Here is a 15,548-nt window from a genome sequence, read left to right as displayed (position 1 = left end):
ACATCTGGTTTCTGTATAAATTGTAAATAGCCTTTCGCTCCCTGTATTTTACCACTGCCACCTCCAGAATTTGAAAGAGAGTATTCCAGCCAACATTGTCAAAAGCTTTCTCTAAGTCTACAAGTGCTAGAAACGTAGGTTTGCCTTTCCTTAATCTTTTTTCTAAGTTAAGTCGTAGGGTCAGTGTTGCCTCACGTGTTCCAACATTTCTACAGAATCTAAACTGATCTTCCCCGAGGTCGGCTTCTACCAGTTTTTCTATTCTACTGCATAAAAGGTGCAAAACAAGGTGTAGGGCTATAGATAGAGAGATGGTGAATGAAACGCGTTTGGCTGTCAAGAGAGCAATTCGTGATGACTTCAATTAGTAAAGGAGCAGAATATTGTCAAATGATATTTCACAAAATCCAAAGAAATTCTGGTTGTATGTGAAAGCTGTTAGTGGCGCCAAAGACAATGCCCAGTCACTAATGAAAGAGACAGGAACTAAAATAGAGGGTAGTAAAGCAAAAGCTGAAATGCTTAACTCAGCTTTCAAATGTTCCTTTACAAAGGAAAACACAGGAGGAATGCCCCAATTTAATTCTCATACCACTGAAAAGACGAATGAAATAAGTATTAGCGTCAGTGTGTAACGCCGGAAATGCATAGCCTCCTATTTCCATCTATTGTACTATTTTTTTTTCCTTGCTTTGTTACCTCAAGATATGACATTTCTGTCTCTTTGTATATTGTAATTGTTTTACTGTTTGTATATATATATATTTATACATTTATGTCGATGTGTAATTGGTTTGTTTCGTAAATATTATTTGTATTTTTACGCTGGGTCTTGCCTAGGGAAAACTGCTATCGAACGATTACGTCGATAGGTCGTGTGAAGAATCAAAGTGTGTAGGATCTTTGGTAGTGTGAACTCTGCCGCGTGGAGCGCGGGCTGAGCAGGAGGTGTGTGGCGGGAGTAGCGAGTGGAGCAGGTGTGTTGTGTGACGCTCCCGCGAGTTGCCGCGCTTTCGGGGTTTGGCAGCATGTAATTGCGCTCGACTTGCGATGATAGTTTCTGACATGGTGTCGCGGACGGGAAACATTAACTAGCGCACATCAAGAGCCCGTTTCGTCTGGTGACCGTGTCGAGAAGAAGGCGCGCGACGGCCGACAATGAGTGACTGTCGCCACCTCCTCGACCGACGGCTTCAAACCTTCAATCAACCGACAAGGAAGACTGGACGCACGTAAAGTTTTAGAACTGTATGGCAGACCTCAGCTTTTCAAACTGTTCCATTTTTGTCACTATAATTACAGCAACTTAGCATGAACGTTTGTTGCTCATTGTCCCAATTGCATTACCAAGCAGAGTCCCTTCCTTTTCCGAAATGAACCCGAGTGTCGTTGAAATTCAAACGCCAGCATTAAAGTAATATAGCTAACTCGTTTTCACTGCTTTAATTTCAAAATTCGGTTAAAGTATTTATAGCTGGTTACACTATTTAGATTACACAAGCACAAATTAAGAGTGCGAGTTTTGTACCATATTTTAGCTTACCTGTGACTGCAGCTCAGCTTGGTACGTACTAAATTTTACTATTGTTAATTGTTCGGAATCATTTAATTCAAGTTCAAAGTTAAATCTCTTATTTCTAAATTGCGTAGATTCAAGTAGCTTTTGAAATGATTGTTGAGGTAGTCCAAGACTAACCGTATTTTACTGAATTTCGATGTGCTTCAGAAAGAAAGCTCACTATTAACTTCAGTCACTAAATTAACTTTCGATTTTCCGGTTTTATTAATTCTTTTGCTAAATTAAGTCAGGGTGTAGCGAAATTTATTACTTCTGACAAACTTTCAGTTTTCACACTACACGTGTCAACCTTCAGTTGCCACGCTTCTAGTGCTAATTATATGTGTAATAACCTTTCTTTTTCAGTTACTATAGTAATTGTCCTTAGGACCGGCGACCGTGATTTCCCCCAAATCTCAAATACCTAATTACCGCTAGTTAATTGTTAACGTAACGGCTGCACATTTACTTTCTTTATTAACTTTACCCCTTTTCAAAATTAATTTCCACCAGTTTCATTAGCACATTTCCTTTCATTTAGATGTAACCCTTTCCTCCCTCTTTACCGACAGGTTAACTTCGGTGACGATTGCTTTTCCAAAACTCCCATTAGGTACACGCAGTTTCATTTTTCACTGTCATTAAGGTCGGTAAGTGAGGGGGAGGTTACAAGTGGTGTTGAGAAACAGCTGAAGTCATTAAAATTGATGAAAACTCCAGGGCCTGATGGAATCCCTGTCAGACTCTATACAGAATTTGCGGTAGAGATAACCGCTTTTCTAATTATAAGCTATCATAGATCACTCGAACATACAACTGTGCCCAGTTCTTGGAAAAAAGCACAGGTTATACCCGGCTACAAAAAGGGTAGTAGAATTGATCCACAAAACTACCGTCCAGTATCCTTGACATTGATTTGTTGTGGAACCTTAGAGCATAATCTAAGCTCAAACGTAATGAGGTATCTTGGACAGAATGACCTCCTCAGTGTCAATTAGCATGGATTCCAGAACATTAATCATGCGAAACCCAACTTGCACTTTCTCATATGATATACTGAAAGCTTTGGATCAAGGCAACCTGGTAGATCTGATGTTTCTTGATTCCTGAAAAGCATTTGACTCAGTACCATACCTACACTTATTGTCAAAAGTACATTCATATGGGGTAGCAAGTGATATATATAACTGGACAGAGGACTTTTTAATAGGGAGGACGCAGCATGTTATCTTGGATGGAGAGTAATCGTCAAATGTGTAAGTAACTTCAGGTGTGTCCCAGGGAAGTGTGTTGGAACATTTGCAGTTCATGTTGTATATTAATGACCTTGCAGACAACATTAAGGGTAAAATCAGGCTTATTGCACATGATGCAGTAATCTATAATGAAATACTATTGAGGGAAGCTGCACAAATATACCTTCAGATCTTGATAAGATTTCAACATGGTGCAGAGATTGGCAACTTGCTTTAAATGTTCACAAGCGTAAAACAGTGTACTTCACAAAACGAAAAAAACGTAATATGCTATGACTATAATATCAATGAGTCACTGCTGAAATCGGCCAACTCGTACAAATACCTGGGTGTAACACTTTGTACGGATACGAATTGGAATGATCACATATGATCACTCGTGCGTCAAGTAAGTGGTAGGCTTCGGTTTATCGGTAGAATACTGGGGAAGCACAATGAGTCTAAAAAGGAGATTGCTTACAAATCACTCGTGCGAATGGTTATAGAATATTGCTCATGTGTGTGGAACCCGTATCGAATAGGACTGATAGGGAATATTGAACGTATACAGAGAACTACAGCATGAATGGACCACGTTTGTTTGATCCATTCCAGAGTGCTACAGAGGTGCTGAAGGAACTGAACTGGAAGAGCCTTGTAGGTAGACATAAGCTATCCCGAGCAAGTCCACTAACAAAGTTTTAAGAATTGGCTATAAATGATGACTCTAGGAATATACTACAATTCCCTATGTATCGCTCACATAGGAATTGTGAGGATAAGATTAGAATAATTTCTGCAAGCACACAGACATTCAAACAATAACTCTTCCTGTGCTCCATACTTGAACGGAATGGGAAGAAACCTTAATACCTGGTACAACGAGACGCACCCTCTGCCGTGCACCTCACGGTGGTCTGCAGAGTATAGTTATAGATGCACATGTAGACATTCACCAGATGGAAGAAGACACACAATTCCAGGGAGGTGTGACACAGCGATACATTTCATGCGATGGGGTCGTAAGTGGAGATCACAGCAGGGTCTCAGGCATTATGTAATGGGTTACTGTAGTGACTTGTTGTATGATCACTTACTCACTTCAGTGTAAACGATACTTCAGAGGAAGCAGGCCTACTGCCTGAAGTTTAGGAGAACGTGGGACAAGGAATGTGGTTTTCGATTTGGTGATAAGTTCTACACAGAGCAATAACATACCATTCTAAAGCCATTGCTCTGCATGTAGCTGTGACAGACTTGAAGAGGGTCGAACGACTTGAACGGTTTAGATCGTCTCACCTCTTCACTGCACTGACATATCAGAAATAATGTCGATCTGATTCTCCCTTTGCGTGTACATCGAAGGTTATCAAATTGTGGGGGCGCTAGCACTGGGGGGGGGGCGTTCGGGGGGGGGGGGGTTGCTAATCGCGTACAATGGGGCCGGGTACATTTAAAATGAGAACTTTCTTCGTAACAAATAATTACATTTACCTTTTTCTTCGAACAAAGCGATGCCGTTGATCTCGAATTTCGCCCGATGTATGTGTTACGGCAGACGCGGTCGACTATAATGAAACCACAGTCATATTTTTAGCATTGTTTTAATTGATCGAGAGAGCTGGCCGACGTTGTCCGTTGGCGGATTTGCCCGTTGCCGGCTGCACTGTGACTGTATCCTTAAGTATTAAGCGCTGTGCAAGCTCAAACTCAGAATGAAGCGGTTCCTGGTTACCGACAGACATGAGGACACTAGTGGTCCTGTCAACTGGTGGAGAGTAGGGAGACACTCCAAAGGCGAAAACGATATGTATGATGAGAAGTATTTATTGCTAGGCTTCACGGAAACCTCAATCAGCGGTGAAGAACGTCCACAGTGCGCGATTTGTTTAACCCTTTTAGCTGCTGACAGCATGTAGTCTAACAAGTTAAAGAGACATTTTTAAACCAAACATAATGAATGAACGGGAAAACTAAGCCTTTTATTGTCTGTCCAGAAGAACTTTGCTAAAACCCGTTTAGCCTCTTACCAGATTTCACAGAGGGTTGGTAAATACAAGAAACTAAACACAGTTGCAGTAATAAATAAACAAATTCTGCTCTTATCACCAACAACTGATATAGTATCAAAAATGTTTGGTGGTTCATTTGCTCCATAGTTGAAAAGTGTTCCAACCTGTAATGACACAGTGCGTAGAAGAAAGTTAGCCATTTCTGACGATTCAGTCGAGCAGTTAATCGATAAATTGTGTAACAGGCGCATAGCACTTCAAGTGGACGAAGCCACTGATGTAGGTAAAGATGCTCGTTTGATTGCTTATGTTCGTTTCGTTGATGAGTTTAGCTTTCGAGAGGATTTGCTTTCCTGTGAACCAATACTGAAAACAGCTACAGGGATATCATGAAATAGGTGCACTGGAGTATACACAGACGAAGCTCGCTCTATGTCTGGTTTGCATGGTGGACTGCAGGCGAAAGTTAAAGCTGTAGTAGGTCCTTATTCAGCCTGCACTCACTGCATGCCATATCGGGAGGCTACGGCTGCTAAAACACTTGGTCCGCACTTTGTTAAAGTGCTGCAAACAGTTATGGAAACAGTTAACATTACCAAGGCAAAATCTATAAATTCAAGGCTTTCTAGAGTGCTGTGTGAGGAGATGGGTGCTAAACACACTCAATTGCTGCTCTTTAGTAATGCTCGATGGCTTTAGAGGGGTAAAGTACTAAGAGAATGTTTGAACTGAGGAGTGAGGTATTCGGTGTCTTAAAGGAGATAACTCACTCTCTGGCAAACTGTCTCAGTAACGGAGATTTTCGAATAAAAATGGCCTACCTCACTGACATTTTTGTGAAACTAAATATTCTTAACGCTTCACTTCAAGATAATCAGGCAACTGTACTAACTTGGAATGAAAAAGTGAAGGTGTTCATAAGAAATTTGAGCTGTGGCAAAACCGAATCAAAAGTAGCATGCTATTAATGTTCCTCGGTCTAGTGTCACTGTTAGAGGACACAGATAATCCAGTACTTCCAATGGAGATAAAAGCCTACCTTCATCATCTTGAAACACGAAAACTTCGCTTCGAAAAGCGTTTTAGAGACGATTCTGATTAATTTAACTGGATTAAAAATCTTTAAAAACGCTCCTGGACTATCATGTCATATAAAAGAGCAAGAACGACTTAGCTGACCTCATTTGTGATACCTCACTGAAGAGTAAATTTAATGACGTGTCTTTGTTGGCGTTTTGGATAGCAAGGCATTCCCAACTCTTTCGAAACAGCCTACGTGTCCGAGTATGTTTTTTTCCGTTTTGGCAGCTATGAAGTCGAATAAAGTTCCATAGTTAAATGTAAGCAAAGAACTTAAATGTGACTTTGTAATCCAAATTTTAATCATGGAGGTACTTATTCTTACCTCCATGATTTTAATGCTCTTGTAGTTCTTGTTTGCTGAATTGTAAACATTGGTCATTTAATAATTTTCGAATAAATGAAAGTGTGATACAATAAACAGTTTTTTTCGTATTTTCGTTATAATAATTCATGTAGTTTTGTTTTCTGTTGTGTAAAATCCTTCTAAATGGAATTTTTCAAAACAGAGAGTAAGGCAAAGAAAATATAAAAAAGGCAATTTTTATTAACAAAATAGGTTGGGGGCGATACTGTTTTTCCTTGTGAAGGACGCCCAGAGGAAAAAACTTTGAGAATCACTGGTGTACATAATATCAGTAGCAGTTCTATCAATAATTTACTAGTAATGGTACTAAGTATGCAGCTACTAAAATGCTTTTTATTCGTCACAGTACACGTCGTTCATTTCTTGGTTAAAATATGGATGTGGTGTCTGCATGTAAGTTTCACCAAACCCATCTTCTTCCTCACTGTTGCTGTAAAAAAGAAAAAGTTATCTCGGGGACCATGCGCGGGCATCTGGCGTCCAGTAACACCGACCAATGGCACTGCAGTGCAGAAGGAAGATGGGGAAAGACTGTTTCCCCCACGACCACCTAATATATATTTCCCTGCTCTCCTCCCTACACCTTGCAAGAATTTTTCATAAGCGCCCATTGGACAATCCGTGGTACATTCTGCGATTCAGGATTTGTCATTGGAAGTACTGGTGCCTGAGCAACATCTTGTCCCTGTGACTAGGAAAAATATGAACTTGATTGTGAAGTTTTTAAAAGTAGCCTACGTTCGTTTACATCTCCGTATTATATGAAATCAAGAATTGAAATCTAAGGTGCCTTAATTAAATTATAGCGTAATATCTCTGTACACTAATTTGCTATTCGCACACATATTGCATTCTAAGTCTGCAAGTGCTTCGCCAGGAAGCCGTGGTTCAGCACGAATTGAACGTGGGTTTCACTTCATAAGTTGGCGATCCTGTATATTGAGGCGTAGATGTCAAGGCTGCGGCGTGCCAGAGGAGGTTAGAATTGCAATACGAGGTTGTCGTTTCGTCGTGTGCTTCACTATAACGCTCGTTCGTTTCAGATAAGGATATAAGGTGCACTCATTGTATTAGTTAATAGTAAACATTGTAAATCTTTATTACTCGTGACAAATACTAGTAATAGTTTTCCGCCAATGAATAGATTAGTTAGCCCTATGGCACATCGCAAGTACGTAATTAAAGAATTCGTGTTGTGAGCGGTATTAGTACTACAAGTTACCCTAACCTAAAGAACGAGACGCTTGCCTATACCCTTCTTACCTACGTGCTTCATAAGCAACACGAGCAAACTCTGCCACTAGGTTATACAGGCACTTAACGTGGCGCGCATTTTAAATAGGTACCACCACTGCACAGAAAAATATAAGTCCATGGAGTATTTCTTTAACATGTAATTTGTATGCTGTTTGTAGCAGATGAGTAACTTCTTTCAAATTATAGCGTAGTAGTGTGTGTCACACTAAAATAGGAGCAAAAATCAGGGCAGAGACAAATTTTAAAACGGGGTTTAGTTTGATTCTATAAACGTAGAATGTATTTTCTACTCATCTGAAGCCTTTTTATTCCAAATATGTTCGTAAATGGATGGGCAGAGTTCGATAGGATTGTCAGCACGCTATAGTTCTGAGATTCTCAGAATTTTTCTCGTACCGGTATCACCCGAGAATCAGAATGAGAATTTAGTTGGGGTTTACATAGTGGTTTTATTCCCTGTTTTTTAGAATTTGATAAATAGAAACTTGGAAGTATATTCGGTGACAGCGTACTTTCATAGGTATCACTTCTTCTAGCTCATAGAGTGTTTTTCTCGCGCAGTAGCTAAAAACGAGATACTATGTTCGCTGCACACCACCGTACTAAGATAGTAGACGGGAAACAGTATTAACAGTATTAATATTTGAAACTTTCTGGCAGATTAAAACTGTGTGCCGGACCGAGAGTCGAACTCGGGACCTTTGCCTTTCGCGGGCAAAGGTCCCGAGTTCGAGTCCCGGTCCGGCACACAGTTTTAATCTGCAAGAAAGTTTCATATCAGCTCACACTCCGCTGCAGAGTGAAAATCTCATTCTGGAGTATTAATATTTGTCTATGCAGAAAAGTGATTTATTTGTGTTATACATTTCTTTTTATATCGTTCAACACAATCACATGGCAGTTTTGTAATGGCAAATTACTGAGTCACAAATGCATCTTCATCATTCTTTTCACTTAAAAACGTGATGCATCCAACAAGCCTATTTTAACTCCTCTGTTATCCATCGCGAGTCACAGTCGTGTTTTACTATTTTAGCAGTCTTGCAAAAGTTTTTGTCCCTTGCGTGCGTCTAAAAGAAGTGCATAATGTTAGAGTACCTGTACAAAAGTTGTAGGGAAGGGGGGAAGAGATAGAGTTATGGGAAATAACGTCCGCCACACATCATAAAGTGGCTTGCGTACTAGGTTTTTTAGATGAAGAGTGGCGTTCACTTGCGGAAATGCACTTCCCCCCACCAAGAACGCTTTTTGCTCTTCAGTTTATAGAACGTAGTTTTCAGCAGCTGAAATTTCGTGACTCGTAGACTTTGTTATGTCTTTTCGTGTGGTTTTTAATGTCAGTTCCTGGCAAGAGTGAGAAGTCCGCTAGCAGTTTTGGTACGATGGTAACTGTTCAGAATAAGTTTTGCTGTATCCTCATGACTTGCATAATTTATGTTTTCCGATCAGGAAAACTATACAAAACTCTACAACCTTTGACCGCAAAACATGACCGTTTAGAGCCATCTGTGTACTGGAGGTAAGAATAAACCTCTTTACTGACGAGGAGAGGTCCCCAGAGGTGCAATCGACTGGTTGAAACTATCTATAGGCCTACGGTGATACAGGTTAAAATCTCCACCGCCTCAAAAAAAAAAAAAAAAACTCAATTTTATATGACACTCAATAGTGTTAAGAAAGTCGCGTTTTACAGTCTGGTTGCGTGGTATAATGGATAGGTTAACAGTTTCACATGTAAATTGTGGGCTCCAATCTTTTTTTATTTTCAAATCTTTATCGATATGACTTTGATCATAAGTTTTATTCAATTAATTGATGCAAATGTAATTTTCTAATTCCATTCCTTTGTCAATAATTCTAATCATAATACCAGCTTCTTCATTTGCTCTCATTTTCCTTCCTAACACTCTTTCTCCACTTGAAATATTTGTACGTATGTTTTTAATTATTTTTATGTATTAATTTCGTTTCTTTCTCGCCATGATTTTTCGTCGACATTATTGCGTTCATTATATCTATTTCTCATTTTACTTGAATATTGTTTTACTTATAAACCCGTCTTTCATTTAAATTTTCATCTGTGGTATTTTGTCCACAGTGCAATACGTATTTAGGTTGTGTTTTAAACGTTAGTGTGACGATTACTATGCAATAAAATTGCGCATCTGGTAACAAAAATATATTTTTCACACCATTGCACAAATATAAATTGGTTATTTCTTTCGTCTTTTGTTTTTAACTGATAGGTTGGAATTTTCAAATAATTGAATATTATAACAGAAAAATATAATTAAAATCGTATTTACAAAAATTCTGATTGGAAGAAGAATAATACAAAGAAAAAATGAAACAAATGAAATGTTCATACGGTGATTAAAATAATGTGACAAAGGAATAAAAATAAAAAAAATTACTTTTGAATCAATCAGTTGAATAAAAATTACGATCAAAGTCATTTCGATAAAGATTTGAAAATAATAATAATTCGAGCCCACAAGCCCCTACAAGTGAAACTGTTATGCTATGCGTTATACCACGCAACAAGACTCTAAATCGCAACTTTGTTAACGCTATTGAGTGTCACAGAAAATTCCGATTTTTTTTCGTCAGTTACTTGCAAATGAACGCCAACTCGGGCGAATAGCTGCAGTGTGTGATACCTGGGATCTTAACCTACATCACCGTATGGATAATTTCAAAAAGTCGATAGCACTGCTGGGCACCTCGCCTTTTGAGCGCAACTCAGCAGATTGTACTTCCAATTGTTTATGGGACGCTGCGGCTTGGCACACTGTTCAGGCTATCTCGTACATGCCACAAAGAGTAATTTTAAGCTTTGACAGTGTGTGCAGGGCCGTATCGAAGATATGGCAAGGCAAGTGTGGGCTCACAGAAGCCACAGACTGACCCGAAAAAGAAAGAGAAAAAAATTTAAGAAAAAAAATGCAATCATTTAAGAGTTAACAGGGGATGGTTACGTTATTTCACCTATCTCTCAAGGACCGTACCTCGCCCTCGCCTCATGTCTATAAAAGCACACTGTTGACATATTGCCATTTCTACGCGAGTCAGTCAACAAGTAGTAAAACACATTTTTTTCTGAACGTAGGTTGCTTTTACTCAGGATTCTAGTACACCATATTAAGCCCACTCTTTTGGCTACAAAACCATATTTTTCAACATAATATCTATTGAATGCAACAGCCTTACGCCATGTTACTGGGAGGCCCGCATAGTACAACTCCACGGGTCGACAATGGAGCTGACCCCTTGCTGCATCAAAAACCTCCCCGTTATTCATGCACTACTTTCTGCGGAGTGCATCCTTCATTGGACTAAACAGATGGAAGGAGCGAGATCTGGGCTGTAGGGTGGATGAGGAACAACGGGCCAATGAAGGTTTGTGAGTTCCTCTCGTCTGTGCAGACTTGTGAGGCCTTGCGCTATCATGGAGAAGTTCGTTCGCACTTTTTTGGCGAGGAACACACTCACGTCGTTTCTTCAATTTCCTGAGGGTAGCGCGATACGCTTCCGAGTTGATCCTTGCACCATGAGGGAGGACACCAAACAGAATAACCCATTGAGAGTCCCAGAAGACCGTCACCATGACTTTACAGGCTGAGCGTGTGGCTTTGAACTTTTTTTTTCGAAGACAGGTGGTGTGGTGCGACTCCATGGATTGCCGCTTTATTTCCAGTTCGAAGTGATGAACCGATGTTTCACGGCTTGCAATGCAGTTCGACGAAAAATTGTCACTCTCTTCCTCGTAACATGCAAGCATTTCTGCAGAGGCAGACCTTTATTGTCTTCTCTTAAGCGACGACGAACCAAGTGAGAACACACTTTTGATTACCACAACTGTTGAGCAAGTTTGTCATTGCTACCAACAGAGATATCCAGTTTAGCAGCTAGGTGTCTGACTGTAGATTAGAGATTAGTTTAGATTAGTACTTGTTCCATAGATCATGAATACGACACTTCGTAAAGATGTGGAACATGTCAGGTTAATAAAAGGTGTCTATACAAGATATTACATTACGCAAAAAATTACATGACACTTAATATTTTTAATTTTTTGCGGGGGGGGGGGGGGTAATTACCCACTTACTATATCCAAAAATTCATCTAATGAGTAGGAGGAGTTGCCATTAAGAAATTCTTTTAATTTACTTTTAAATGCTATATGGCTATCTGTCAGACTTTTGATGCTATTAGGTAAGAAACCAAACACTTTTGTGGCAGCATAATTTATCCTTCTGAGCCAAAGTTAGATTTAACATTGAGTAGTGAAGATCATCCTTTCTCCTAGTGTTGTAGCCATGTACACTGCTATTACTTTTGAATTCGTTCGGATTGTTAATAACAAGTTTCATAAGTGAATATATATATATTGTGAGGCTACAGTGAAGATCTCTAGCTCTTTAAATAAGTGGCTGCAGGATGATCTTGAATGAGCTCCAGTAATTATTCTGATTACGCGCTATTGTGCAATGAACACTCTTTTACTCAATGATGAGTTACCCCAGATTATGATGCCACACGAAAGCAGAGAATGAAAAGCTAATTTACTGAGATGTATATCGCCAAAATTTGCAGTGATCCTAATATCATAAGTAGCCGAACTCAAACGTTTCAGCAGATCTTCAGGGTGTTTTTTACAGTTCAACCCCTCATCGATGTATACACATAGAAATTTCGAATATTCTACCTTAGCTACCGATTTCTGATGGAAGTCTATATTTATTAATGGTGTCATTCCATTTACTGTGTGGAACTTCATGTACTGTGTTTTTTCAAAGTTTAATGAGAGCCCATTTGCAGAGAACCACTTAATGATTTTCTGAAAAACATTGTTTACAATTTCACCAGTTAATTCTTGTCTGTTGGGTGTGATAGCTGTATCATCGGCAAAAAGTACCAGCTTTGCATCTTCGTGAATATAGAATGGCAAGTCACTAATATATATTAAGAACAGCAGAGGACCCAAGGCTGTACCTTGCGGCACCCCATTCTTGATTGTTCACCAGTTTGAGAAATCACCAGTTTTTGTATATTATGTGAACTGCTTATTTCAACTTTGTGCACTCTTTCAGTTGTTGTTGTTGTGGTCTTCAGTCCTGAGACTGGTTTGATGCAGCTCTCCATGCTACTCTATCCTGTGCAAGCTTCTTCATCTCCCAGTACCTACTGCAACCTACATCCTTCTGAATCTGCTTAGTATATTCATCTCTTGGTCTCCCCCTATGATTTTTACCCTCCACACTGCCCTCCAATACTAAATTGGTGATCCCTTGATGCCTCAGAACATGTCCTACCAACCGATCCCTTCTTCTGGTCAAGTTGTGCCACAAACTTCTCTTCTCCCCAATCCTATTCAATACTTCACCATTAGTTATGTGATCTACCCATCTAATCTTCAGCATTCTTCTGTAGCACCACATTTCAAAAGCTTCTATTCTCTTCTTGTCCAAACTATTTACCGTCCACGTTTCACTTCCATACATGGCTACACTCCATACACATACTTTCAGAAATGACTTCCTGACACTTAAATCTATACTCGATGTTAACAAATTTCTCTTCTTCAGAAACGCTTTCCTTGCCATTGCCAGTCTACATTTTATATCCTCTCTACTTCGACCATCATCAGTTATTTTGCTCCCCAAATAGCAAAACTCCTTTACTACTTTAAGTGTCTCATTTCCTAATCTAATACCCTCAGCATCACCCGACTTAATTCGACTACATTCCATTATCCTCGTTTTGCTTTTGTTGATGTTCATCTTATATCCTCCCTTCAAGACACCATCCATTCCGTTCAACTGCTCTTCCAAGTCCTTTGCTGTCTCTGACAGAATTACAATGTCATCGGCGAACCTCAAAGTTTTTATTTCTTCTCCATGGATTTTAATACCTACTCCAAATTTTTCTTTTGTTTCCTTTACTGCTTGCTCAATATAGAGATTGAATAACATCGGGGAGAGGCTACAGCCCTGTCTCACTCCCTTCCCAACCACTGCTTCCCTTTCATGTCCCTCAACTCTTATAACTGCCATCTGGTTTCTGTACAAGTTGTAAATAGCCTTTCGCTCCCTGTATTTTATCCCTGCCACCTTCAGAATTTGAAAGAGAGTATTCCAGTCAACATTATCAAAAGCTTTCTCTAAGTCTACAAATGCTAGAAACGTAGGTTTGCCTTTCCTTAATCTTTCTTCTAAGATAAGTCGTAAGGTCAGTATTGCCTCACGTGTTCCAGTATTTCTACGGAATCCAAACTGATCTTCCCCGAGGTCGGCTTCTACTAGTTTTTCCATTCGTCTGTAAAGAATTCGTGTTAGTACTTTGCAGCTGTGGCTTATTAAACTGATTGTTCGGTAATTTTCACATCTGTCAACACCTGCTTTCTTTGGGATTGGAATTATTATATTCTTCTTGAAGTCTGAGGGTATTTCGCCTGTTTCATACATCTTGCTCACCAGGTGGTAGAGTTTTGTCAGGACTGGCTCTCCCAAGGCCGTCAGTAGTTCCAATGGAATGTTGTCTACTCCGGGGGCCTTGTTTCGACTCAGGTCTTTCAGTGCTCTGTCAAACTCTTCACGCAGTATCGTATCTCCCATTTCATCTTCATCTACATCCTCTTCCATTTCCATAATATTGTCCTCCAGTGCATCGCTCTTGTATAGACCCTCTATATACTCCTTCCACCTTTCTGCTTTCCCTTCTTTGCTTAGAACTGGGTTTCCATCTGAGCTCTTGATGTTCATACGTGTGGTTCTCTTATCTCCAAAGGTCTCTTTAATTTTCCTGTAGGCAGTATCTATCTTACCCCTAGTGAGATAAGCCTCTACATCCTTACATTTGTCCTCTAGTCATGTCTGCTTAGCCGTTTTGCACTTCCTGTCGATCTCATTTTTGAGACGTTTGTATTCCTTTCTGCCTGCTTCATTTACTGCATTTTTATATTTTCTCCTTTCATCAATTAAATTCAATATTTCTTCTGTTACCCAAGGATTTCTACTAACCCTCTTCTTTTTACCTACTCGATCCTCTGCTGCCTTTACTACTTCATCCCTCAGAGCTACCCATTCTTCTTCTACTTTATTTCTTTCCCCCATTCCTTTCAATTGTTCCCTTATGCTCTCCCTGAAACTCTGTACAACCTCTGGTTCTTTCAGTTTATCCAGGTCCCATCTCCTTAAATTCCCACCTTTTTGCAGTTTCTTCAGTTTTAATCTACGGGTCATAACCAATAGATTGTGGTCAGAGTCCACATCTGCCCCTGGAAATGTCTTACAATTTAAAACCTGGTTCCTAAATCTCTGTCTTACCATTATATAATCTATCTGATACCTTTTAGTATCTCCAGGGTTCTTCCATGTATACAACCTTCTATCATGATTCTTAAACCAAGTGTTAGCTATGATTAAGTTATGCTCTGTGCAAAATTCTATCAGGCGGCTTCCTCTTTCATTTCTTAGCCCCAATCCATATTCACCTACTACGTTTCCTTCTCTCCCTTTTCCTACACTCGAATTCCAGTCACCAATGACTATTAAATTTTCGTCTCCCTTCACGTTAGGTATGATTTAAACCATTTGAGCGCTGTCTCATTCATATCGCAGTACTTGAGCTTATCTAGAAGTATTCCATTATTTACGCAATCAAAAGCCTTTGAGAGATCACAAAAAATCCCAACAGGTGACTTCCGATTACTCAGAGCATTTATATTTCATTAGTGAAAGTATATTCCGTTGATAAACCTTTCTGAAAACCAAACTGACATTTTGTTAAAACTTTATTTTTACAAAGGTGTGAAGCTACTCTACTCAAGAATTTTGGATAAGGCAGTCAGAAGAGAGATTGGGCGGTAGTTGTTGACATCAGACGTATCCCCTTTTTTATGTAGTGGTTTAACAATCGCATACTTCAGTCTATCCGCATCAGAGAGCTATTACATATGTGGCTAAGAATCCCGCTTATCTCTCGGGAACAAGCTTTTATCATCCTGCTGGAAATGCCATCAATTTCATGTGAGCTTT

At 39.5% G+C, this 15,548-nt stretch overlaps 1 protein-coding gene across 4 annotated transcripts in view; it reads left to right on the top strand.

The window, feature by feature from the left end:
- The first annotated feature begins 7,198 nt into the window (after nucleotides 1-7,198).
- LOC126147433 (arylsulfatase G-like) overlaps nucleotides 7,199-15,548 on the top strand; it is a 130,704-nt gene continuing 122,354 nt past the window's right edge. For 2 of the 4 annotated variants that reach the window (XM_049915697.1, XM_049915692.1), the window contains exon 1: nucleotides 7,199-7,308. The gene's annotated coding sequence lies outside the window, so the exon portion shown is untranslated. The remainder of the gene's footprint in view (nucleotides 7,309-15,548) is intronic. The other 2 variants (XM_049915693.1, XM_049915694.1) reach the window with 1 other exon arrangement.

This window comes from Schistocerca cancellata, chromosome 2 (assembly GCF_023864275.1).
Source record: "Schistocerca cancellata isolate TAMUIC-IGC-003103 chromosome 2, iqSchCanc2.1, whole genome shotgun sequence".
In the NCBI taxonomy this organism is placed as follows: domain Eukaryota; kingdom Metazoa; phylum Arthropoda; class Insecta; order Orthoptera; family Acrididae; genus Schistocerca; species Schistocerca cancellata.
This window is presented reverse-complemented; position numbering and strand designations above follow the sequence as displayed.